This window comes from Panicum virgatum, chromosome 5N (genome assembly GCF_016808335.1).
Source record: "Panicum virgatum strain AP13 chromosome 5N, P.virgatum_v5, whole genome shotgun sequence".
Taxonomy (NCBI): domain Eukaryota; kingdom Viridiplantae; phylum Streptophyta; class Magnoliopsida; order Poales; family Poaceae; genus Panicum; species Panicum virgatum.
Genome location: NC_053149.1, coordinates 25890101 through 25917428, shown reverse-complemented (window position 1 = coordinate 25917428; position 27328 = coordinate 25890101). Strand labels below are relative to the sequence as shown.

General features: G+C 45.9%; 1 long non-coding RNA gene across 1 annotated transcript; it reads right to left on the bottom strand.

Moving 5' to 3' along the window:
• Positions 1-910: 910 nt before the first annotated feature.
• Positions 911-2451, bottom strand: LOC120675795. Its single transcript, XR_005675490.1, has 4 exons — positions 2385-2451; positions 1739-1768; positions 1507-1653; positions 911-1002 (listed from the first exon to the last, which is right to left on the bottom strand). It is a non-coding gene; the product is annotated as an uncharacterized LOC120675795 (long non-coding RNA).
• Positions 2452-27328: the final 24877 nt, after the last annotated feature.

Here is a 27328-nt window from a genome sequence, read left to right as displayed (position 1 = left end):
GCTCATTAATCTTATATATGAAAAATCTAAGCTCAACAAATATTTATAGCCTACATCTGCTAATGCTTAAGTTGCTAAAGAAAAATCTTAGCTCAACTCATTTCATTTGTGCCCAAATCTATGCAAGCACCACAAAATTTCCAAGCTACTTAGTGCTTACTACAAGTTTTACGAGCATTCACATGATTAAAGAGGTTGCAGTGTGCAAACATAATGAAGAACTACTACAATGTGCACATGTAAAAATTCATGAACAAGTAGTTAATATTGGCATCACAAAGATATTATTTTTCTCTCTACTCAATCCTACAATACCTATTAATCGGTGCATGCGCGTGCTACCTCACGTCCAAATCACGAGCAGATAAACATCTACATGTCATCCAAACATCTAATCATGACTACCCTATCAACTACAACACTTTTCCTTAAATCAAAAACCAAACTCTAATCACCATGAACCACAAATATCTACTAATGTGCATGGTTAAACGACGAAATAATTAGGGGAATACCTTCAGGGGAGGTAGGGGAATGATTCCCCCCACTTTACCCCCTCCAAAACGCCGGATTTGGAGGGGATCAGGGGGGGGCGACGCCGGCGGCAGCCTCTCTGGAGGCGGAGCGGTCGGGAGGAAGAGAGGGAAGAAAGGGGGGTGGGGGAGAAGGGGCTGGCGCGGGCTCATGACATTAGCCTTGTCGCGCCAGCGCACGGCGCGACAAGGCTTGTCGCGCCAACGCATGTGGCGCAACAGGGCCGAACACGTCAGCGCCCACGTGGCGCAGGTACGGATGGCGCGACCAAACGGGCTATGCCGTGCAAATAAAGCGGCAACCGGGTTAAAATTAAAATATTGTTAAAAAAAGGTTAAAAATAAAAAATTCCCTATAGCAACCGAATACATCTCAGTTCACTAACAGGGGCCTCACCTGCAAAGGAGAAACCAACAAATCATCAGGATCCTTGAACTCTCCACAAATGTCGATATTGCAGTCCAAAACCTATATGCATCAAATGGCTCGAAATTAGAATAAAGATAGGAAGAACTTTACACACAGAAACAATATATATTCATCAGTGGAAGCTTACCCTTTCGAAGATGGTGTAACCTGCATTTAGAAAATAAGTTTCTTTCATTGGATGGAGGTTTGCTCTATTATGATATCACTAAGCACGTTATAAGAATAGAAGGTATAATATGTGATCACATAGAGCATTTGAATATCTAGATCAGCATTTGGTGAATTGGAGTAAACATACGGCTACAAAGTACAACAATGATATTTGCAGGAAAAAAAGTATCACAAAGGCTCCATCAATTGGAAAAAGATGCCATGATCACAACTTGATAAATCCAAGTCACAAGCTAACACACAAGTAAGTTCAAGTCATAGTAACAAAGGGATTAATCTGAGTTGGCTTACAGGAAAGGACAAAAAATTTGTAGCTCAAATGGAAGCAGCACGTGGGAGCTAATAGTAAGCAAGGAAGGTAGGAATTAGTACCTCATTTGTTGCAGATCTGAGGAGCGCAATCTTCTCAATTTCTTCGGGATTATAAGGACTCCATCCTTAGCATTACAAAGTACTTATTTCTCCATATGTTGGATACAAAGAGGACAAAAAAGAGTTGGAATACACCAAACCCGCATACTATGTGAAAGCGCAGCGCAAGATTCGTTAAGCAAGCACATCAATTTGAAGGGCAAGTTAGTACATAGGAGATTCAACGACTGACCTGGTCCTTGCGTCAAAGATGCAACCCTCCCTGCATCAACAAGAAAATAGAAAATTTGATTCAACAACACATTCCTTTAAAAAAAATGGTATTCTTCCTTGATAAGCACTGTAACAAACAGCAAAGCGACCAAATCTGCAACTGACACAAGGCACGGCACTTGCTACTTGAGATATTGTCTACAATTTTAAGGAAACAAAGACATGTTTTACAAACATTTGTTACTTGAGAAGAATTTCACACTGTCACACTGAGAAGAATTTCAATTTGCTACTTGAGAATCTTAAGGTAATGTTTACCTAAACAACCTTAGATTCTGATCCTTAGAAATACTTTTCCAAAGTCAGGTTTTAAACATTTGTTAGCTTACAACTGAGAGGGCAACGAATCATCATATACTATGGTTGCATCAACTCTCAGTAATAATTTGCATGGAAAGTAAGGATAAAGGAAATGAATGTAGGTAGCAAAGTCAAAATCATAACTGATAGTTAGAAAATGCATCACACTGGGAAGCAAGAAGCTATGACAAAACAAAACATAGACTGAATAAATCACTTAAGCATCGTTGACCTGATCTGTATATTATGGTTGTCCTTTAGTTTGAGGGCAAGGTTAGATCTTAGATGGGATATATTTGGCCTACCTTGTAGCACCCTCTTTGGCTCATCCTTGCTGGCGCAGAACACGGCATAAAGCCCTCGTAGAGAGGCGGCAAAGCATGTGTATTGGTCAAGATGCCTCCACAAAAGGCACAATATTAGATAGCTTGAGGGCACAAACACCTTGCTGCTAGCTGGGGTTAAGTCACTCTCCATCTGATATTCCTGCACAAACCGCAATCCCTTAAGCTGTGCACCCAATCAAGTGAATAATCAATAATGAATAAGGACATAAACAACTGATTCAAATCGTGACTGAAATATAGGGATTGGAGAGCACTAATCACCCAAAACACAAATCTAGTGAGGCAACCTGACGGCCACGCCGAAGTGAGGCCCTGACCAGGCCACCTAGCAGCTTCACATCCCACAACATCTGAAGCACCTGCTGCTAATCCTGCACCCTATCCTTTGACATCTCCCGGGAGTAGTGTATAGGCGACTGGGGAGCGGGCTGCCGCAGGCCCGCAGCAAGAGGATGGTGGTATCTGGAAAATCATATTACTATTTGAAGTCCACGTAAGCCACATCAACAGCAAGGTTAAGCAAAATGGATTGAAACCTACGAATCTATACTATAAGGATCCAAAACAATTGAAATTAGCATTATCAAGATTAACCTAGCCCTACCCCTCACAAACCACCCCTTTAGGGCCCACATGTAAGACGAAAAATTTGACGAAACCTGGAGACAGACTCATTTTCATCACCCACGCCATATAATATAATGTCACCTAGGCGTCAAATTTTTTTACACCACGGGTACCATCTACCCACCTCTTTGTACCCGCAGTCAATCCTGCCCGTCAATTACGCCGCTCCCACCAAATCCTTCCCCGCCGCACACGCTGCACCCAATCACGCACTCCTCCTCCTCTCTCGCGCCCTTGGATCTGCCGCCCATGCGCCAATCCTCCTCCTCCTCCTCCACCGCCGCCGCCACCAATCTCGGCCCCTTCCCTCCATCGCGATGCGCCTCCCCCTCGCCATCGCGCTGCTCCCTTGCGACTGCCTCCGAGAAGCCTGCGAGCTCAGCCGGTCGCCGTGTGACCTCATCGCCGAGCTCTCCCTCTTCGACCCCATGCGCGGTCGCCATCCCCTCAGCGGAACCCCATGCGTGGCGCGCGCAACTCCGGACCCGACTACCATCCTCGCTGCTCTCGACAGCCCGCGCGCGTGGGGAATCCACGGTGGAGACTGCATTGGTAGGAGCCCCGCTGCAGCGGCCGCCGTCCCCGCCGCGGATCCACCCCCCCCCCCCCCCAACGCACGCGACGCCTGACGCTGCCGCAGTCGCCGTCCTCTCCGTGGATCCCCCACGCGCAGCACACGCGACTCCGTGTGCGCCGCCGTGACTACCGCCGTCCCCGCCGCTCCCAATAGCCCGCGCGCGACTCCTACATTCCCCACGCATCCTCAACAAATGGTGAGGGCAGACAACGAGAGCTCATGAGAAGGCAATGTGAGGTGATGCAGCATAAGATCGGTGCGTTCTTCAAGCGTCAGGAAATAGCGTCAGATTTGAGTAGGTTCTTCTTCTTCTTCCCCCCTTCGAATCGATTACCCTTGGTACCTAATCCTATCGTATCCAATTGCTGTGACGTCTGACAAATAATGCGAGGAGAAGATGCATTGACACATGTGCTGATCGCTGAGATGCAACTTGTGATTTCGTTCTTATTTCCGCAAGTTTTTGCTGATCTGTCTGTTGTAATCAATTTATTTTTTTATGTTCCTGGTCCCTACTAGATAGGAACGCTCAGCCTTCCTGTACATGTTGAAATGGTGTCTTATAAAACAGTGGAGATCCAAACTTGAAAGTGACACGACAATGCTACTGCATAATTTGCTTGCAGTTGGTAATTACACTTGGTGTAGGATATGCAATGAAACTTGTATTATTTTTTTTGAAAGCACCCAGGAGCATTGGGGAGTCATCTAAAAATTTTAGGCGCCCATGTTGACCGGACTCAACGCAGACGAGGCTGTCCGAGCAGTCTCGGAACGCGCCATACTGAGGCACTCACACCACACGCGCGCGCACACACACACACTCACGCCTCAGCACCCATGGGAAAATCCCGCGCCGAGTGACACTCGAACGCGGGATCGGTGGCCTCCACACCTGGAGCGCGCACCACCAGAGCTACGGCTTGGTCCCCTGAAACTTGTATTATACTTGCTCTGCTTTGAGGTGAAGGACAAATATCTGACTTTGTAAAACTATGCTGTTGCTCTCCAGAGGGACTCCTTCCCCAAGGTCAGAGCATGCTGCTGCTTGCTTTGCAGAGCGGTATCTTCTGATATTTGGTGGGAGATCCCGGCCGCCGTCGCACAGGCCGGAGAGGGGGCCGTTGGAGGCAGAGCTGTGGCAGAACCACCTGAATTATCCCGGCTCAAGTGCGCAGGCCATCACCACAAAGGCAACACCGGCTCAAACGCACTTCAAACGGAACAATTCTTGGTCTGTCGGGTAACGTCCCGATGCAACCACCGGTTCTCGGATCGAACAAGCATACCCCGCACGAAGGCGAGTCCAGAGATATTACAACCACAATTTTACAACCCAGGCATAGTAAAGATTACAAACCAGTTCAAACCATTATTGCAAAACCAACTTAAGTAAAATAGTTATACAAGTCACTTAAGTTCAGAGTTTAGACAGCGGAAGATAAAACTCGACGGCTACAACACATCGCAAAAGTATACCAAGCTAGCCCAAGCAAGGTATCACTCGTCAAGGTCATTGCCGGCCGAAGACGTATCCCACCCTACGGACCAGCCAGGAGGCAACGAGCAAGGATAGGTCAAGCTAGCGATTTGATCATCAAAACTCATACCTGAAAAAGGGTTTTCAACAGCAAGGCTGAGTATTCTAATACTCAGCAAGACTTAACCGTCAACGGGTCTACTTAACCCACTTTAGCTAGACTATGCAGGTTCTGTGAGGCTCTGGTTTTCCTTTTGCTGAAAAGCAATAAAGAGTATGTCCTTACTTTCAAGTTTTAGCTTTCAAGATTCTAGTTGATTAACCATTCTATGTAAGCAACTACTATCCAATCATGGTAGAAAAACTAAGCAAACATCAAGATTGATAAATAATATGGTTGCTCTTATTACTCTGTGTGGCAAAGGGATCAAGCAGTCCCAAACTGTGAGAAGCAGACGATTCGAATCGAATTTCTTAACCTGGCCAGGCAAACCTAACACACACATCTGGAACACCGTCGGGTCGTTCCAAAACAACCGTTGACCTTTCTTTCCGGCTTGTGGATAGGGTCACTCTCCCCGACTACAGGGCTCCAAGGCCGAACCTTGTCCCTTGAAGTCGTAGTGTTGCGCAACATAAAATAAAACCTATCCCTAAGAGAGAGTGAAAGGTATATCCACTCCCCGGTCCAATCGGCTACTAGGCTTGCCGCGTACCATATTTACGGCATGTGGCTAGTACTTTCAAAAACATAACCACCACTACCACACACCGCGACCTTAGCAAGTTCATCAACATAGACGGGGTCTCACATAAGGTCATGATATCGAACACAACCCCGTATGTCGTCCTTATATTGATAACAGAAAGGTAAACAATCAATTCCTATAAAACTCGCGAGTGACAGGCAATCACTCGACTTTTACCGGTCCTATAAGCTTAGCAAGTAATCGAACTCAAGTCTAGTGTTCAGTACATAGGTTCCTAGGATCATGCATCTAGGGTTTCAATTTAAAACCTAAGAACTGTAAATGCATAAATAAATAATAACAGTAAAAGGTATTAATTTGAAATATAGGTTATGTCCAGGGCTTGCCTTCTTGGTAGTCGCTAACTAACACAGCCTTGGGCTCTTCCGAACTTTGGTTCGGGGCTTCACTTAGTTCAGCTGCGTTCACCTGGACTTCTGGATCACCTCCGTCAGACTCTGGGATCAACTCGTACGTCCCGTCCGTCAAAGCAGTCGTATCTATATGAAATGCAAGAGGTGACATTATAAACACACACATATCATGATAAAGTTGTAGGCTAACAAATGGCAAACGATCATAACACATGGGCAATCGTTTATAGAGTAGTTAAAAAACAAATCTAACTACACAAGGCATCATGATCAACAGCACAAAGGAAGTTAACTACTTCATAAACAAGTGGGTTGATTTCCTATAATAAGCAAAACATGGTTTGCTAAAAAAAACCACTCAGAATAAAAACAGTAATAAATTTTGAAAAAATTACACTAAACAGAACATGAACAAAGTAATCTATCCTGTAAAAATCATGCCAAAACATGTAGCCATTTAACCAGAACAAATCATTCATTCAGACAATACCTAGAACAAGCTTGAATTATATAGGTCAAACTAAAGAAAAGCAGAAGCTGAAAATTTAAAAGGAGGTCTAAACAGAGATGAAAAAACTACTGTGAATTTTTCATGATTTTATCTGCACAGAATTAATTTTGAGAAAATAAACAAAACAGACATCAGTTTATCAAGATTCATTTTTAGATCTTGTTTTATTCATGAACTGATGCTCAACCTTCCTAGACAATCTAACCTACTCAAGAATAATATTCATAAATATTTTCATGATTTATTATGAAAAGAAACTATTTACCATAATTAAAATCTACTAAATAAACATTAAATCAAAGAAATAACTACACATGAGAACTGAGCACGAAATTTTTATAGCAACACTATATTCATATGAGCAATTCACCATGAAAATTTCATTGCAAGATAAGGCTTAAAACAGTTGTTAAGAAAAAGATAAAATCAACTAATATTTATGCACTAGTAACACAAATCAAATTCTACAGCAAAAACTTGCAACTAATGCCTAACATATTATGATTCTACTGCATAGATCTCTTCAAGAGGATTCCAAAACATCAAGATTTGCTATTTTATGAATTTTCTACGAATTGATATTGAATTTCAAAGTTCACAGCAAATCATAACAAACAAGTCCCTATAGCACTATTCCACTGAGTCTTTGGGGTTTGCAGACAGCCCCCTGGGCTTCTTCGAATTCCAACCCGAGGTCCTTAGCCAAGGTCAGAGAGGGGGAGCGACGTTGACCGGCCGATTCCGGTGTCTGGGCTCACCGGCGGCGATGGTTGGGGTGGGGAAAACAGAGTAGAGGTCACCGCAATGCTTTGGAGGCTCTTGGGTCGCGAAATGATGGCCGGAGGGGTTCGGTCCACGGCGAGCGGCGGCCGGTGGAGCTCGGAGCACGGCGGTGGGGTGGCTCCGGTGGGGTTCGGGCGAGGGAAAAGGGCTGGGGAGCTGCGCGAGGTTGAGGCGTGGCTAAAGGAGGGGTCAGCGCGGGCGGATTGGGTCTGCAGTGGCGGCTCCGCGGCGGGGGGTGAGCTCGCTGTGATTCGGGGTGGAGTGGCGGCGGCGTTCTGGGGCGTCTGGGCAGGGAAAGAGCGAGAGAGTGAGGTGAAAAGATCAAGGAGAGCCCCCTGGTTCTGATGCGCGCGAGAGAAAAGAGCGGCGGGCTCTGTCCTGGCCGGGCCACGGCGGCGTCGAGGTGGCGACCGGCGGGCTCACTGGGGGCGCGTGGCACGGGCTAGAGAGATACAGCGCGAGGGGGGCAGTGGGTCCAGGGGTCAAGGGGGTGACGCGTGGGGCGGTAGCGAAGCTGGAGTTGGCCTGCGGCCGGCCCAGAGCGGCGGGAGGCGCGGCGACGCGCTGGCGGCGAGCAAGCAAAGAGGCAGACAGGGGAAGGGGAAAACGGGCTATTTTGTAATTTCTGAAATTTCGAGGGACCCAAATGTAAACAAGCAATAACTTTTAAACTAATGCTCAAATGAAAAAGTGCCCAACATGAAAGTTGTTCAGTTTTTCAAGATCTACAACTTTGATGTTGTGCAAAAATTTATTTGATCAAAGATTCAAGAGCTAATTTTAAAAACATAAGAGGGATTTTGAATTCCAGAAATTTTGTCTTTTTCAATGCAATTTCACTTTAAACTTAGACTTAAAAGCAAAATTTGCTGCCATGCAATAAATGCACTGAATTTTGCAAAAACACCCTCCACAAAAGTTATAATTCACAACCTATTCAAATATAACTGCAGAAAGGACCTTGCATAAAATCATAATTACACATATAACCTTTATATTTACAAAAAGATGTTTTTTCAAGCAATTCAAGCACATGATGCATAAAATAGATACGCAACTACTGTACAGACACCTAGGGTGTCACACAGAGCCTCCACGCGTGGCCATTGGAGCATCGTCCGCCCATCCATTGCGCCTCCATGAGGAGCAGGGAAGGAGACAAGAGCCGCGACGGGAAAGGCGCAGGGGAGAGAAAGAGAGAATGGAGAGAATATGGAAGAAGTGACCGAGCGAGGGCGTGGGTTGAGGTAAGATGAGCAGCGACGCCGGAAGTCAGTGTGAAATGAAGAAAGAGTGGAGGAGAACGAGAGCTTCGCGTACGCACAGGCAGGGAGTAAGTGTGAAAACGCGTGGAAGACGCATTGAAAAAGAATGCTACAGAGAGGATAGGGATGAAGGAATTACAGCTGACGGATCACGATCGAATGGTTTTCTGATTTTGGAACGACGTGGACCATCTATCCTTGCGCGGTTTGCCCGCGCTTTCATAGTTAGAAATAGTATATTAACAACTCGATACTCAAAAGATAAGCCACTCCTCCTTGTTTAACATTTTTTTTCGTGTTCCTCTCCTATCTGCTCTTTATTTTCTCTGTGGAGTTTAACCATGTAGCCTATTCTCTGAAGACTAGGTTTATTGGAGCTCGTGGACTCGTGGCAGTGGCTTAACCAACTTGACATGACCGCTGCTAAGAGCAAATATAATAGTAGGTTGTAAGCCGGCTAAATACTGAAATGGAAGAGAGAAGGGAGGAGAGAGAGGAGAAGCGTGTTGTAAGTTTACAATCGGTTTGGGTACAAGAACAAAATACTCTATGAGAGAGACAAGTGGGTTATGTTTTAATTGCGGAGGGCTAACTACTATACAAGCGGATTCAGAGAAGCCTGTAAAGAATCTTTACGACCAGCGTCGGGGTGTAAGTATTAAACTTGCTTTAGTTATTTTCACACCGACAGGCAACAGGCGACAGGCTTTGGGTTGGCGTGCCGGGCCGGCCCATGCCATAGCCAGCGGCAGCGGCGGACGAGAACCAGACGCCCACGCAACACAAGCGACGCCATCCAGACAAGAATATGTACTATCTTCCATCACTTCCATCATCAGTATCAGTATCAGTAGTATAGATAGTACTGTAATCGTAGATAGATAGATAGATATTTTTTATAAATATGTAAGTAATAAATAGCGATTAATCTTAGTGCCCAAACGGCTGAAAAAAGCGTGGCAACAAGCAAAAAGGAAATCCACGCTACGCCAGCATCAGCGTGAGTGAGACACGCAGACAGACACAGATATCACACACACATTTCTTTCTGACGCAACCCAACAACGAAACCCGGCTGCCGGATAGGAGGAGGATAGTCAAGCCAACTTGAGTGCGAGCGCCATCCGCCAAATCCCCACCAGCCACCAACCGCGTCGGCGCAATGGAGGACGCCACAGGCGTGCAGCACCGCCTCAACCCCACCGCCGCCGGGGGCTGCGGCCTCGCCGTCAACCCCACCGCCAGCGAGTACGTCCACGGTGCGTCGCTCTGCCTCCCTTACCTGTCGTTCCCCTGCCGTCAGCTTCCATTCCGCCCCGGCCCGCCGCTGTTATGTTCCTCTCAACGATTGAATACAATCGCTGCTCTCGCGCTGAGTTGAATGATTTGGCTCGGGGATACATACTTAGATAGATAGATACTCGATAGATCATGTCGCGACTGATTGCAACATGATTAAGTTTTCGCTTTTTTTTGGGTACTACTCAAACCATCCAGTAGTATGTCTGTCAGCGTCAGGATCCAGTCAACTCTTAATAATAATTAATTAAGGCAAATCTTGGGGAAATTTAGTTTCAGTTGTGCGCGTGCTCTGCACTACTACTGCGCGTCCCCCTACTCTACTCCTACCCATCCATCCCTGTTCACTCACAGTAATTGTGTAGCCAACTATTATGAGTGAGTCAACTGCGAGTAAAATAAAAATGAAGTACACATGCTTTCGGAGCCGCTATGCGAGTTTTAGTATTATTACCAAGTAAGGCCACCGGTCTACATTATACAATCATGTCTCTCTAATCATCATGCTCACGAGGCCCCACACAAGGCTGGGCATGAGCGCTAGGAACAAGGAAAGAGGGGCGATATATGCCTGGCAAATGAGGACTGCTCATATATACATTTACATCATCATGTAAATGGAAAGGAAAGATGTCAGATATGTTGCATCTACAATAAAAGTACTCGAATTAGCAAATCGACTACTTATCACATACCTCCTTAGGAGGATTCAATACTGAGAACGTACTGCACTCGATGCAGAGCTTCTCTATTAGAGATCTCTTTATCTGAGCACCGCGACGGATCACTTGTCCCTTGATACTCAAAGTCAAAGGTCACTCGAGCTTGGAGAGGCCGGATTCTACGCTTCATCCAGTCAAAGGCCACAACCTCTCCAGTTATCCGATTTTGGTTCAAATTTGCAATCAACTCTAGCAAATCTGGAATTTGGCTAGTATCAAAGGGTTTCTTCAACCATTCAGCCCTGATAATCGGCGGTCCAGGAGTAATTGTTGGAAGGGTGCTCCCATGGTTTTCGACATAAAACCATTTTAATTTCCAGTCAATTACTTTAGTCGATAGCTTGTAAGGGATGTAAACCTCATCCATCCCCTGCCTAAGCTGAATACCCGCACCACCGACTACATCTAGTTTGGTAGAGTTAGGATGGGGCTTAAGATGGAAGATGTGATGGAAAAGCTCAAAATGGGGCTCGATGCCTAGAAAAACTTTGCACAAGTGTACGAAGATGGAATGATGAACAAAAGATTGGGGGTAAGATGATGAAGCTGGATCCCGTAATAATACAGGAGCCTAGAAAAGAAATTAGAGCACGAAAGCCCCGATCCTCGTTCAAAATAAGAGATTAATGCGAAAATCTCGCCCGTATTTTCATATGGACAGTCGTGGCTCAGAGAAGGACGCCACTGGATTAGAGATTTAGACGGCAAAAAACCCTGCTTAACAAGGGATTCCAAGTCAGATTCCGAGCACTTACTTGGTGTCCATCCCTCGTCACGGGTAGGCCCGGTCTCCACGTCTTTTCCTTTCGTCGACTTCTTGGGAGCCATGCGGAATGTCACTAGACGCTTCACGCGCATACAATGGCTAAACCCTAATCAAGGATTTGGGAGCAAGAGAAGGCAAGGAGAGGGTTTAGATCTGAAAGTTCTAAGGAACGCAAGAAACAGATCTCAACAGTAAAAGGGGTGAATGGTGGCTGGTGGGGTAAAACCCAGTTTACCGTTCTATTAAATAATAGTAGCGGTGGCAAAACAGTAAATACCTAGAAGACTAGGAGTCAGTTACCATTTACAGTAAAAGTGGAATTTTCTGTAAATTTCTTTTTTTCTGAGATTACATTCCGAAAAAAGAAAACACTCACATCTCTTAACAACTACTCGACTTAACTTTCATTCTTCTGGGATTACATTCTAGAAAAGAGGAAAGTACTCGACATAGTAGAACTACTCGATAGTACAATTCGAGTACTTTTTTCTAAAGCTTTACAACGACTCAGATCTGCACGCACACCTTATGGATCACCTGGGCGAGGCCTGTTGCAGCTAGATCGGCCCGAGGCCGTGACAAAGCATAAACTTGTTATTCCCACAAAGGGAATAATGATACTTGTATTCTGGCAGAAAAGTTTCAAGAGCAAGGAGGCCGATTACAGTAGTCGCCTCGCAAGATCTCTTCTTGCATCTTGCAAAGGAATTTCTCCTTCTCCCTAAATACATTGTGACAAGATTAAGTCTCTTTACCAGAGATGCCAAGTCTTGGGCACCCACAACCTGGGAACCCCAAGAGTATGACACAACTAGATGCCACTCATCCTCCGAGAACCTGCCTCATTGGAATATGCAAGGACATGATGTCCAGCATTCGCTGAGAGAAGCAGGGTTGTAGAATGAGGTACCAGGGACCTCTCTTGTCACTCGCAAGTTCTCTTCTAGCATCTTTTGCTGGAAAGCACTACACAAAATTCAGGAGGGCGAGAGCAAGAACACTAAAGGTGAGCCATGGCTTCAGATTGTTGGTGCTTCTGGCAAAGACCTCTCACCCGCCTTATATAGCCGCATGGGCTTCACTGGAGGACAACCCGTGGTGCTACAGTGACAGCAATCACGAGTGTAATAGTGTAGATTCTCCACACAGTGAATTTCCATGTGACTGCATAGTAAAGAGATAAGTATCTCGGGTTTTATTTTTGAGGATAGTTCGGGTGTAATTAGTGTGGTATATCCAATTGTATCATTTTTCTGGGATATTACTCGAAAAAGGGATCTTTTCGGATATCAGATCTGATTAAACTTGGAGATATTCTCGGGAATAAAATATGATGTCACGTCCTAAATCCTTAATTACAAATCTTGGCTCGGGGGCTATCCGCAAGATACGAGATTTTGATTTAAGGCTCGGGGGCTGCGGGATATGAGGCATCAATGATTTATTTTTCAAAGTTTTTAGAAATTAAAGAAAGAAAAATATTGAAATGACCCTCAGCCTGATTCTTCGATTCAACCTAATGCTCGGGGGCTACTCCATATGGAGCGCGAGTACTTCGTGCACCATATATTATCAATATTTTGGGGCTTGAGCACCTCACAGCCTCGAGCAACCGCAAGTACTTGGAGAACTACTTGATGTACTTGAAAGAAGGCCCAGAAGCAACAAGAAGGATGTTTTGACTACTTGAAGTACTCGAAGACGCCTTGCCAAGTACTCGACGCCAGCAGGACTCGGCTATGAAGAGCTTAAGGGCTTGTCAGACCCGGAGCAGCGGGACTGCTTATAGGCATAGGATGTTCTAGAGTAAGGAGTAGCTCATGGATGTACCTTACCTCTCTTGTAACTACCCAAATAGGCGTAGAACTAGCTGCAGTACAAGAAAACTACGCGACCGTGTTGTAGTAGGACTCCAACTATACTCGGTTAGGAATTTCCATGTAACCCTATCCCCCTAGATATATAAGGGCGGATAGGGACCCCCTCAAAAGACATCAACACCTAAGGCAATACAAGCAACCACACAGGACGTAGGGTATTACGCAACTCGCGGCCTGAACCTGTCTAAATTCTTGTGTTCCTTGCACCATCGAGTTCCAGAGCAGCCGATCCCTACCTAAAATCCTACTGCTAAAGGTATCCCTGAGCAGGCTTTGGCGGTAAACACCGACACACTAGCACCTGTACTGTCATGGAAATGAAGACCAATTTGTTGAGCCATATCTTTGTTGATGAAATTGGAAGTGGATCTAGAGTCAAGGAGTGCTGTGAGTAAATCTTCTCCAATTTGTACACGGATGCGCATTGTGTCATTTGTGGTGAGGCCTGCAATGGCGTGCAGGGAGATAAGTGGGGGCTGGTCTTCTTGGTGACATTCATCTTGACTGTCTGCTTCCTCATCATCATAGTCGGTCACTTCAAGATAGAAGAGTCTGGGGCACTTGTGACCTCATATGTATTTCTCATCAGAGTTGTAGCAGAGACCTTTTTGTCGACGATCTGCCATTTCAGTTGGTGTGAGGCGACGGAAAGGCCGTGGTGGTGCTCTTGCTGTAACTCCGGCTGCTGAAGAAGGTGGCTGTGGTTGTGCTTGTGGGTGAGCAGGGAAACAGGATGGTTTCCAGGTTGCTTATGTTGGATTTGAGACAGTCCTGTGTTCAAATGCCCAAGCAAGGCACATAGCTGATTGTGAATCTGGGGGGTCGCTGAAGCTCCACATCAGTGTGCAAGGGTTATGGTAATCCCTGTAACGAACATGGCCTCATTTAGGCCATTTCGAGTGATTTTGGTGATCGTGTGACAACGCAATCAATGGGACTAACGAGTTTGCGAGATCATATTTGTAGGATTCTTTAGGCCCCAAGGATGAATACAAAGCCCTAGCAAAACAAGAATCAAAGAAAGAACTCAAATAAATGTTGAATTGGTTGAGTTTCACATGAAATAGTAGCACTAGTTAAACTGATGCATTGAATTAGTGCCTAATACTTGATCTAATGATATGGACTTCTGAATATTCTTGTAGAGAATTTCATAAGCTTTCCAAAGAGTACAAGATTATCGAAAACAGAGTTCGGAGCTGAGAGTAATGATCAAAATACAAAGAACCATGAAGCTGATTTTAGTGGGTGACCGGATGATCCGACGGCCCTCGGATATTCCGACGCCCAAAACTTCATCAAATGAGATGGACTCCTGGATATTCTTGTAGAGAATTTCATAAGCCTTCGAAAGAGTACAAGATCATCGAAAACGGAGTTCGGAGCTGAGAATAATGATCAAAGTACGAAGCACCCTGAAGCTGATTTTGTGAGTGGTCGGATAATCTGACGACTGTAGAAAAAACGTCAGACTAATGCACCAAAGTATTGTCCGGAGAGCATATTTTTGGCTCCAGAAAGTTTCTTTAGCACCGGATAGTCCGACGATACCTTCAGATAATCTGACGCTACCTTATTTTAGCTGCAGAACTTGTCAGAAAGGTCCAACGGGTAGTTTAAGCTTTTAGTGACCGGATAATCCGACGCCCCACCCGTCGGATGATCCGACGCTTGCGCAGAAATGCCCCCAACAGCTACAAACGGCTACTTCAAGTTTGTGGCTATATATATGGCTTCCCCCGGCCATTTTGGAGTTGCTGGAGACCTAAGACACCTCATACATATTGAAGAACAACTCCAAGCCATCAAAAGAGCAAATTGATCACATCCTTAGGTTTAGTGCTAGTTTAGCTCATGAGTGAGTCAGTGAGCAAGGTTGTGTGCCTTGTGTGCTGTGCTTGAGAGCTGCTCAAGCTTGTACTCAGTGTGCCGGCCATCCTTGGAGTCTTGGTGGCTCGTCGGCAACGTCATCGACCCTCCGGCTTAGTGTGGAGCGGTGACGACATCTTTGTGCGGGGGACATGGAGACCCCCACCCTTCTTGGTGAAGTTTCTTAGTGGAACCCGGGGCTAAGGTGACCGTGATTGTGTTCACAGAAGAGACTTGGTGGCCGAGAAGTAATACTCTTTGTGAGTGCTTCAACAACATAGATGTAGGTATGCCTTTGTGGCTAACCGAACCACATGATAAATCCTCGTGTTAAAGAGTTTGCTTTCTCTTATCCCGCCTTTAAGCTTCCGCATTTCATATTGCAACTTGTTTGCCTCTACTTTTCTAGAGTAGTTTCTTGATAGGATTGGCTATAGGTTGCATAACTCTTTTGGGTTAAGGGTTTTCATACTAGATGAACTGTAGTTGCACATCTAGATAACATTGTCTAGTTTAAGTTTTGTGCAAATTAGTTGGAGCTTGAGGTTAAGATTTTTACACTATGTAGGAAAGAATAAAAAAAGACACTTTTTTGGGGACGCATATTTTTAGATGTGTCTCCGAAATGCATTCCAGACATGTCATAATAAAACGCGTCTCAAATATGCACTTCTAGGCTTTCAGAAAGAAAACGCATCTCCAATAATAACCCATTCGAGATACGTGTAGGAAACAAGCGTGATGCAATTTATCGGAGACGCGGTGCAGCAACCCGCGGTGCAGCAACCCGCGGCTCGCATAAAGCAACTTCGTACCTGAAATTTTTATCCATTCTAGCACCACATCCTCTCACGTCCGCGGTCCGCCCTCTTCCCAGCGTCCTTTGCCTCCGCCGCTCTCTCTCGTTTCCTCCGCCACACATGTCCAAACCCTATGACACCTCGGCTCCCGCTGCCGCCGCCACCCCACCCGCAGCGCCGCCGCCCTTTCACCTCGGTGCCAGCTCGTGCGCCGCCCCTGCCCGCTCGGGTGCCCTCTCGCTCGCACGCCAGCTCGCACACCGCCCCATCCTGCTCACTCGCGCACCGCCTCATCCCGCCTGCTCGCGCGCCGCCCCGCCCCACTCCCCTCACCGTGGCGCTCCTCCCCTCCAGATCCGGCGAGGGCGCGACTCGCAGCACCGACGGCGCCGGCTGGGCTGCCTCGCGGAGTGGCGGATCCTCCCCTCCGGATCCGACGAGGGAGCGACTCGCAGCACCGGCGGCACCGGCTGGGCTGCCTCGCGGAGTGGCGGCTCCTCCCCTCCGGATCCGACGAGGGCCGCGACTGCGGGGGCGGCGACTGGGCGAGCAGCGGGGGCCGCGGCTGCAGGGCTAGCGGGGGACCCCCACCTTGTCTTCTGGTGCGGGTGCCCCTTCTCTCATTCCCCCTGTCCTCCGCTGGCGCTGGTGCTCGGGTCTCGAAGGAGCAGGACAGCGAGGTGCAGAAGGCGGAGAGGCTCCTGCGAGCTATCACCGAGCGCTACAATGACTGCTTCCTCCGCCTGCGCAACGCCACGGCCGAGCTCGCCGACCTCCGCCGCGAGCGCATCCACCTCACCTCTCCCTCCTCCTCTCTCCCATCTCTCTCGCTCCTCCTCTCCCAGATTCGGCGCTGTACCTCTGGCGGGCCGTCGCCGCTACCTCCACCACGGCGAACCTCCTCAGGCCATCCGCCGCCCTCGCCCGTCCCCTCCCCGTCTACTGTTTGCTGGCTCAAAGGTTCTGGATCTGCAATCCCTTAGTCTTTGTATCAATTTTTCCCTCAAATCTTGATGAAATCTGCATGTGTATGGTAGTCATTGTGAACACGATAACTTTTATAGAGATGCCATATCTTAATTTATTTATTCTCTAATCAGTGAACATGATAACTATTAATGATATAAATCCATGCTCAGATTTAGTGACCTTCAATTAGTTATAGATCATTCTCGAGAGGAAAACAATTATAATTGGTCTGCACATCTGTACATCTTAGTTCTTTCATAAAATTAGAATGAATCAAGTTAGCAAATAAAAAGGGGAAAACAAGTCTAGTAAATTAACTTATTTGTGGTGCCATCTGCCATCAAAGTTGGAATGAAATGAATACAAGACTGGTTTTATCTACTGCAGAAAAAAAATCTACTCACTCATATGATAGCTCAACATCCAAGTAAAGCTTACTTGCATAGTTATACTATTTCAGGAATATTTCGGCTTAATGTTTGATGCACACAGATGTTGGAACTGAGCCAAGTGCTGATAACTATGGTCTTTAACACTACGAAGGTGAGAGAATCCTAAAGATTGAATATTTTGTTCTTTCTATATGTAAATGGGATCATGTGGTCCAATGAGGCAATTGATAGTTATTTAGATAAAGATAAATCTGGTTGCATGGTGAGCTTGTTAGTCCTACTTAAACCATCCTTCTTTCTTGCATATTCATATAGGTACTACGTCACAAATAGGATTGTTCTGAGCCTACCAAGGATGCTACTTGCAAATCACTTAATAATGTCATCTATAGTTACTTCTGGCTTGCTAGTCAGCCTAGAATTGAGTTTGCACTTATGTGATCTTGTTTTCTCCTTTAGGAAGAACTAAAGTTTCAGTTGTTTGGTGTTGCTAAGTGGAGCTTGGAGCTGTTGCTGCTGTCTCTTGTGTGAATCTACAGCACATTGCAAGGGTCCGTTTACCTTCCCTACATTGCTTGGTCCAGCCTTTACTAATCTGGTGTTACTCTGTTAATCTGGTCCAGCTTTTGGCTCACTAGCCAGCATAGAAATTAGTTTGCTATGCAGTTCAAGGACACGAGTTCTATTTTTTATTGATTTTACTTCTCATAAACCTGTCACATTATGTTCAGTTAATGAATGAAAACAAGTTAATTCCAAAATGACTTCTTTGATATTGTGAAATATAGCTTATTACTGCAGTACTGTATAATTTGGCAATGCAATCCAATGTGTGACTGATACATACATGATGCTTGCTAATTGCAAGTGCATTTGACATCTTCTGTTTGAGACTTTTCAACAAAGCCCTCACTTCTTTTTTAGTGTAAATGTTTTACTTTGCTCACATCTTTTAATACCTGAGTTCAGCCAATATTCATCCTGCTAAAATATTTTTTGTTTCCTCTATTTCCCCCCTTTGTGTAGGCCTATAACAGAGTTCTCAAGAATTCCAGTTGTGGTTACAAACCAAGTATGCAACCAAGGTAATAATGATGGCTACCCTTTTTCCTTGGTAGGTTTGGACTTTCTTCCTATAACAGCTATATTTTAGAGGGCAATCAGATTTTGCATGTAGAATATCAAGTTTGATCTATTAAAATGTGATGCACTCTGTTCTGGTTATCAATTTGATAATTCTCTGATAGACATTACTGCTTCTTATGGTAAATTTTGTTCAAATATTTGATATGTGTGAATGCAGAAAGGGCACCTATGAACTTTTTAAATTTGCACAATGGTGTTTAGGTGTCCATTATAGTCTGAGTTTGGAATATAATGCATGCAGGAAATGCCACCACTGGATCTAACTGAGTTACTTGATCTTGTTTGCAGCATGATCATGGCCATAACATAGCATCCACCATTAGCTGGGTCTAGGATTTACCACTAGATACTTCAATTCCTGTTATTTCCTTTGCACTCAGTTAAGGAAGATTTATTTGGTTTAGCTTATGTACTAATTAAGATCAGTGGCGTTAGGAACCATTGAATATAATATAGCATATTAGAGGAGGTGGTATTGTGATATATGTATGAGACAGATGTATGTATATGAGATCAATTTGGCACTATGATGTATATATGGCCTATTTTTTGTCACCTATTTTTTTTGTTTTTTCGATTTGTCATTGGAGACGCGTTTTGGCAAAATGTGTCACCTATAAGTAGTCATTGGAGACGCGTTTTGGCAAAACGCGTCACCTATGAGGGGTCATTGGAGACGCGGAAATTTGCGTCTCCAATGTGCCTCACATCAGTGACATAAATTTGGAGATGAAATTTTTTTCGTCTCCAATGAGCTTTGAGCCGCATCTCCAATGAGTGTTTCTCACATAGTGTTAGTTTGCCTAATTCACCCTCCTCTTAGGCTACGAGTACTCGATTTCTTTCAAGTGGTATCAGAGTCGGGGCTCACATCTCTCACAAAGAAAGCCAAGTCTATTGGCAATTTGTGTTACCAGCTCATAGGATCGGTATTAGGCTTCACCGCCTAGTGAGTTAGCTCATCGGGGAAGGGATGGATTCTTTAGGAACTCCTCCACGGTTCGATGGCACGGGCTTCTAACGATGGAAGATTTTAATGCAATCCCATCTCCAAGCTAAGGGCCTAAATGTTTGTAGAGTGTTGGGTATTTTAACGACTGCGAAATAAATCCGCAAACGCACAGATACCGTTGTAGCTTTCACCCGTGAGTATTCAAGGGTTATCGTATCCACAGGAAACGTGTGTGCACTAACTTCTGCTGAGTCGGTCCAAGGACACACCAAGATAAGTGGCGAGGATAGAGAGGATTCCTGAGGTAATACTAGATGAGTTAAGGTCGATCTCTCGGGTTAGATACTCGCTTCGGGCACCGGCTTACCCTTGAAATGTTTAAGAGACTCTGGCCAACGGCTCTATGCTATATCCGAACGTGGAGGGCTACTAAGGACCAACAGGGCTGTACCACCTATGGACTACCTCACAGATCGTGGGATATAAGGCAAACGAAGGTAACCCTTAGCCTAAACACCACGTCTATGCTACTGATTACTACCGTAGTCTAATTACATTTGGTAGCCCGTAGCAAACTATGGCACTCTGTATAAATACAGAGCGACGAACCCGTGAGTAAGAGAATTGATCTCACTCAAAAGATAAGTACTATGCAAGAACAGGAAATCACAAATACCAACTTACTTTACTATGAAAGAAGCCGATATTCGTAGAGGTACAGCTTGGAGAAGAACACCGACAGGCCCGGCGCTTCCCCGAACTACTCCTCACTCTCCTCCTTTATTCTAGCACTAGCGAACTAGCGCGTCGCCTTTGCAATGTGGCTCTAATCCTATTCTCGAATGGTGTGTGTGAGAGGGGGTGAGGGAGGCCCTTTATATAGTGCTAATAGGTCGGTTCCCGCCCTCAATAAATATGGAAACATAGTGCACCGCCTTGGAGCGGATAGGATCAAGTTTCCTGCCAAAGATGAGGCTAGACGGCGCCGACATGGGGCCGGCCGACCCTGTGGTTCGGCTGGCCCATGGGTGCCGTCTCTCGCGCCGTCTTTCGTCCTGGACACTGCATGGTGGGCCCCTATCTTGTGTATGTCGGTGCCGGGGCTTTGTACGTCAGTTTTCATCTAGTTGTTCTAAAGAATCAAAACAGTCGGTTATTAATGGAATTCCTTGTCGACTTTTCGTGAAATACCTGTTTGGTCGAGGACTTCCAAATACGTCGTTGGTACACAGCAGCAGCAGATGCAGGACACGATGGCGCACGACACCCATCTCACTCAGGAGAACTGGGGGCAGACATCCGCTTTGCAATACGACGTCTCCAACGTCTTCATTCACCTGGGGCTGGACTATCAGCAGTCCTAGCCATACCAGCCGTACCAGCCGCCCGAACAGGAGAACCACGACGAGGAGGAGAACAACAACGAGGAGAACAACGATAACAAGGAGGAGGATAATGATGATGAAGATGAGCACCGCGGCGAGGGAGAGCAGGACTCCGATGAGGACTGAGCTTTGTCGAAGCTTGTGGGGGGGGGGGTTCACACTGCCAGGTAAGTCATCACACCCGTCCTTTTATTCAGTAGCCATGCTAAAAATTAATAATAAATAAATAAATAAATAATCTTATAACAAAAATTCCAAAAATGTTTCCATGTTTTGAATAAATTCTATATGAGTGGAAATCTGTGTAAGCTCTTGCTTTGGAAATGATGAATAGTTGCTCTGTTTAAGCCTTGTATGCGCGTCATTTACAGCTTTTTACTCTCCTAGTACCTAAACTAATCGGCACATGTTAGTTCCACTGAAAATCTGGTTGTGTGGAGGGATGAGTTTAATCTCTAAAGTCTAAGTTGTTGTGGGATTCGAGATAGCCCAAACCGGAATTTTAACTGCTTGCTCTAGTAGGGAACCCCTCGGAATTCTTTTGAAAATTAAAATTCTGGTAAAGGTTTCCCATGGTTAAAATGACCCATCCAGAGCCTTATATTTCATAAACCGTTTGAGCTATCTGAAGTTACTTTGAGTTTGGTTGAATGGTGCGTCCGCTTCGGGAAAGGTACTTGCCATCTACAGGTCTTTATCCCCCACGAACTCATCATTTGCTAGCCCAAAGATATCTGGCCTGTCAGTCACCCGTTTTGGGTATTGGCATCCACACTTGCAAGACATACTCCCCCGCAATCACAGATCCAGTTCCTCATTCATCCCACAAAGATCTTCCAAATCAAAACTCCGAAGAATTCAGGTTATATCAGCAAGGGAGAGTGAAGTTATCTTCTTTAAAATAGAAAAAAAGAGAAGAGAGAAGTGCACTCTCCATCCCTAAAAGAGTTGCAATATATGGAGTTCAAATAAATCCAAGTGGGAAGCCATCTATTTCATTCCCTCACACCCTCTAGATACTCCATCCTCTAAGAGACCTAAATTTGGCTAAATACTTACCCCGTCGTGGATCACTCTTCGGCTGGGCAATACAGGTAACCAAGGTATGCAAACATTTTCCTACCCACAAACTCCACATACCAGCTTTAGAAATAGGAGAAAGATGGTTAGATACTTCGACCCTGGGTGAGGATTATACACTTTGAGTGATTCGAGAGTACCATTGGGAAACCTAAACCTCTTTTGAAAAATTCTTATAAAAACTCCGAGCTGGGAACCTGAACAGGTAGCAGGGAACATTCCGGTGAAGGTTGTTCAATCCAACAACCGCCCAAGACCGAGGGATGATAAACGAATACGCCCCATCTCCCAGAACCTTAGGTATGAGCCAACTTTTCATAAGTACAGACGGGAAGAGTAATATGCTGTGCACAAGGTACCTGCAGGGGGGTAAACATTGACGCAACTCCTGATCCACTGAGCCTCAGTTTAAGCTTTGCTCGAGGACGAGCAAAAGTTTAAGCTTGGGGGGGGGTGTTGGCGGCCATGAATTCACATTCTAACCGTCAACTTCTCGGGAATAAAATGAGTTTTACACTATGTTTCATTCATATTTTGTTTATTTCTAACGAGTTCCACAAGTTTTTGATGGGTTATGATTTCAGGAGCTGGTGCACCAAAAACAGGCAAAACTAGGCAAAAACCCAGGCCGACCGGCCTCTCCTAGGCCAGCCGGCCTGGCACCCTTGAAGACAGGGTCCCGGCTTCGATTCATTGGCAAAGTAACACAACCATAATACCCTGAGTCGAGGATTGGGTCTCAGTTTGATCAGATGGATCGAAAGGCTTCCACAAAGAACAAAGGACTCACAACTCAGTACTAACTTGGGACCAGGACAGCGATCCATCACCGTGGCAAGATCACAACTGTGCAGAGGGAATGTCGGCACAACGGAGGGCCGAGATGGGCCAGAGGGAGGCCGGCCAGCCTCCCCTAGGCCGGCCGGCCTACAACTGCGAGCGTTCGGACCACGCAACGAATACCGACCCCAGGAGGCAATCAGGAACGTCCATGCAAAGGCGGTGGCCAGATGGCCGCACTTCCAGGCCGGCCGGCCTAGGGGAGGCCGGCCGGCCCCACCTTGCAGCCTATCGCGCCCCGGCTTCGCATGGAAGACAAGCACACCGACATTACCTGCTTACAACTGACGCCAACTGCATTACCGGCCAAGAACCGACCTTGGAAGGCTATAAATAGAGGCACCATCCATCACTTGTAACACACACCATTGGAGATCTTCTCTCTTCACTTGTACTTTCTAGAGTAGGTTAGTAGCTTGGGAGTTAGAGTCGAGTCGAGCTTGCTCGGGATTCTGAAGTCGTCGGAAGTTTGGTATAGCTCTTGTATCTTTCTTTTGACATTATAAATATAAGTTATCTTCTTTACTTTTCTGAGTCAGCTTTAATTTCCGCTGTCTTTTATCTTCTCGAGTCTGAGTATCCAGCTCGAGCACGGAAGTTTCCCTTTAGCTTAGGCTAAGTTATCTTTCTAGTAATCGGGATCTTATCTTACGGGTTTTCTCGCCCGGACTAGAGAATCTCAAGTTAGTGCTCTAGGTTGAGGGGGATTTCTCGCGAAGGCCTCGAGAGAAATGCTAACACTGAGTGCAGACGTGGTGTCTGACCTTAGTGTTAGCTAGAAAGTGTGTTCCACCCCACGGAACCGTTGTGGTAGTCGGTAGGTGGTGATAGCCCTATCCGTCCTCTGTAGTCCACCATGTTCGGATTTTTTCATAGCAGTAGTGCAGGTTGCCGTTGGACTCCCCTCTCACCCCTTTCTGAAGTACTTCCTCTTTTAGCTGCCGAAGTAAGCTCTGCTTTCTCGAGAACTAGTTAGGTATTTAGTTTGATCTAGAGAGGCTAGCTCGATAGTTCAGAAGTGTATCAGGTGTCTTATCTCGCTCGTTGTCCTCTCAGCTACTACCTCTCTAAGGAGTAGAACCTCCGTGTGTGACTCGGTCATCGCCTGGCCATTTATCTTACTTATCTATTTGGCCTACCCCCGTCTAGTTAGTCGGTCGAGAAAGCTAGTACGATTATCATTCGATTTACGATACTCTTTACCATAGTGCTTCCCTGAGGAAAAATACGATACCATGGAATACTCCAAGGTGAAGTGCTATAGCGGTGATTCTGTGCACTTGCGGAATATCTATTCTATTGGGCATAAGAAACGACAACACCGTTCTACAGGGTTAACCCCCTTCTTCCTAACATAATTGAGGAGTGAGGGCCTATTTATAGTGTTTACAAGTCGGTTCTGAACCTATGCCTCATTTGCACGCAAAGTTGACCAGTTGCTTAGATTCCACGCGAAGGCTGCCAGCCAGAGGCTGACCTGTGGGGCCGGGTGACCTGGCCTAGGCCGGCCAGCCTGGCCCTTGTGCCACCTGGCACCGCCTTTCTGTGGGACGGCTCTGATCTTCTCTAGAGGTTGGTAGTTCTGGTACTTGGTCGAAAAATAGTTATTGTGGGCCGGCCGGCCTGCCCCTGGGGCCTCTCGACCCAACGTTGCACCATCATGATCTTCAACGGTTAGATGTAGCTCCTGAGGGTGGTTCCGTGCTTGACACGTCTTGTTTCTCTGATTGTGGGCCCAGATTCCCTTTGTGCTTAGGGACTCAAGCCTTCCGATCATAATTTGTGAATTCTGAGTTCATTCCTATTGGATTGGCTTGGATTTGTCCTCAAAATTACTCCTGTAAAGTTTCATGCCGAAATTCCACAGTTGATATGCCGGTCAGCAGGTCTCGGGCCTTCCTGTCCAAACTTTGTCCATTTTGGCTCGATTTCGGATATCTTGTCCTTGAGATCAAATATACACCAAAACTTGTGGAACTCATTAGATATGATAATTATTGCATGATTATGACCTATGTCTCATAAAATCAGGCAGAGCATTGGCGGCTAAAACCATCGATATCGACCGCCATCACACCCCCACAGCCAGACTTTGCTCGCCCCGAGTAATAAGGTCGAAAAAGAGCGAAGCCTGATTGTTGACACCAGATTTTGGCACGTGTCAAGGAGGCGTGTTGCGAAGGAGGAAAAAGTTCTGCATTGTATGATCAGTGGATTTGGAAAGATGATCGTGTGCCACGATCAAAGATCTTGCTGACTGAAGGGGAGGAAGTTGACCAGATATTTTGGCTTCGGTTTAGCAAGAGTTATCTTATTTTTAGAAGTAGTTTTTATTCTTAAGATAGAATCGTATTTTGCTGTGATTGGCTAGGATTGTGTTAGCATGGGGTATAAATATGAGCCCCCGGACTATTGTAAAGATTGATACACATCCAACAAACAAACTTTACTCTACTTGCAATTTACTTTCTCGTCGGCGGCTTCGCCATCTTTTTCTTTCTGCGAGTTCTTTCGAGTTGATCAAGGACGTCTCACATTCGAGCGACTTGGTTTGCTGGTAAGTTTTCGTTTGCCGAGTAAATCTGAGCTTTACCTTTTGGGCGCATCGCTGTGGCTTCATTCAGATCTATTCAAAATTTATCGAATTTATTTAAGCTTTGATCTCGGGCGCATCGCTGTTTTCTCGCTTAGATTCATTCACAAATTATCCGGCTTAGTGATCTGTTTAATTGGCTGTATGCTCCTTGTTTATCACGATAAATCTTGTAAAGCCGATTACATTGAATCATAAGCTTAACTTTGTCTAGATTCATACATCCGTGGGTTTGTACATTGTTACCCGGCACGTGTCGGCTTTAGATCTATCTGTCTAGTTGCTTATCGGCATCGGTAGCTCATTGCCGATCCGTTGCAGATCGCTTTTATTACACGCTTATCATACCCGATCTTTTGTCATTTTCTGTATCGGCAGGGCCTTGCCGATACCCCGCGTAAGAGTGATTCGGAAATCCAGCCGATACACTCTTGAATTTGACTGTTTGCTGTTTTCTTGTCAATTTACAGGTCAAATTGACTGGCATGCCTTGGTTCAAATCAAGTGCAGTCCGGGCTTGGCGTACGGGGCTCCTGGGCTTGGTGTGTGATCATCTCCCGTCAACACATCTTTTGGCACGCCCGGTGGGACAAGAAACATCAAGATGACAACCGATGGAAAAGCAGTGGTTTCTGGGCAAAACCAGATCTTGATCGATAAGGAGAAGCTGAAGGAAGAGCAAAAGGCTGAACTTAAAACAATCACAGAAGCTTTTGAGCAGCAGTGCCTTTTATCCTACAGCACCAACAGAAGTGGAGAGGTAATCAAAAAATTCAATTTTCCCACTTTTGTACCATATGAAGAGTCACAGAAGGAGGACAGGATGATACATCAGATGAATCAAGCGATTGGACATGCTTTTGTGAATCATGCTCCGATCATGGCTAACTATGTCCACAATGCTATGCTCAAGACGCTACAAGATAGGGGAACACCTGGCTTTGTGGGACCGGCTTATCATCAGGCTAGTCAGATGGTCTTTTCTCCTACTAGATCGGCTACTGGGACGTCACAGATCCATCCTCAAGCTCAGGCAGCTGAGGGTGTCATAGATGCACATCCGATTAGTATTGTAGCGTCAACTCAGTTTCCTCCTGTGTACACCAATTCTACGCTAATGGCTACATATGCACAGGGAAGCTTTATGTCAGGATACCCAGCTGGTTGGGATCCAACTACTGGACTTGGTATGCCTCCAAAATTTAGGATCCCATCTCCAACAGGGCAGCCAAGTACATCGGCTTCTTAGTCGATGAATCAGCAAGTCAATGCGTCGGCTCCACAGCCGACCCAGCCTCAAGATACCGCACTAGCTTCACAACCAGCGGTTACACCTACGCCAGTACCTTCGTCAGCGAGCCCAAGCAACGTGTCGGCCCCGTGGCCGACACCTCAACAATAGAATCTGGCGATGATACTGCAGCCCAAGTCTCCTACAGAAGTCATGGCAAACAGAGTCCCACATGCCAATGGAGTCGCCTAGGTTTTCCATGATCTTGCAACTGGTTTTGTGCGTCACGTGAACGTGCCTTCTGTAGCACAACAACAGCCTAATCAGAGGACAACGTAGATCAATCATGGTACTGAGATGGTGCTCTACCAATCACCATCCAATCAACCCCCTCAGCAAATCATGCAGACTGCATTGGCTACTCAGCCGATGACCACACCAAACGTCCAGCCAGCATCGGCAGCCTTGCCGTTGGCTCCCCCAGCACCACAGGCAGCATCAGCTGGTGGTCAACAGATCGACTGGGCATCCAAGATTGTTGAGGTGATGAGAGATCAGTTTGGTTTGAAGCCAAAGCAGCAGAATCTGATGTACAGAACTCCGTATCCGGCT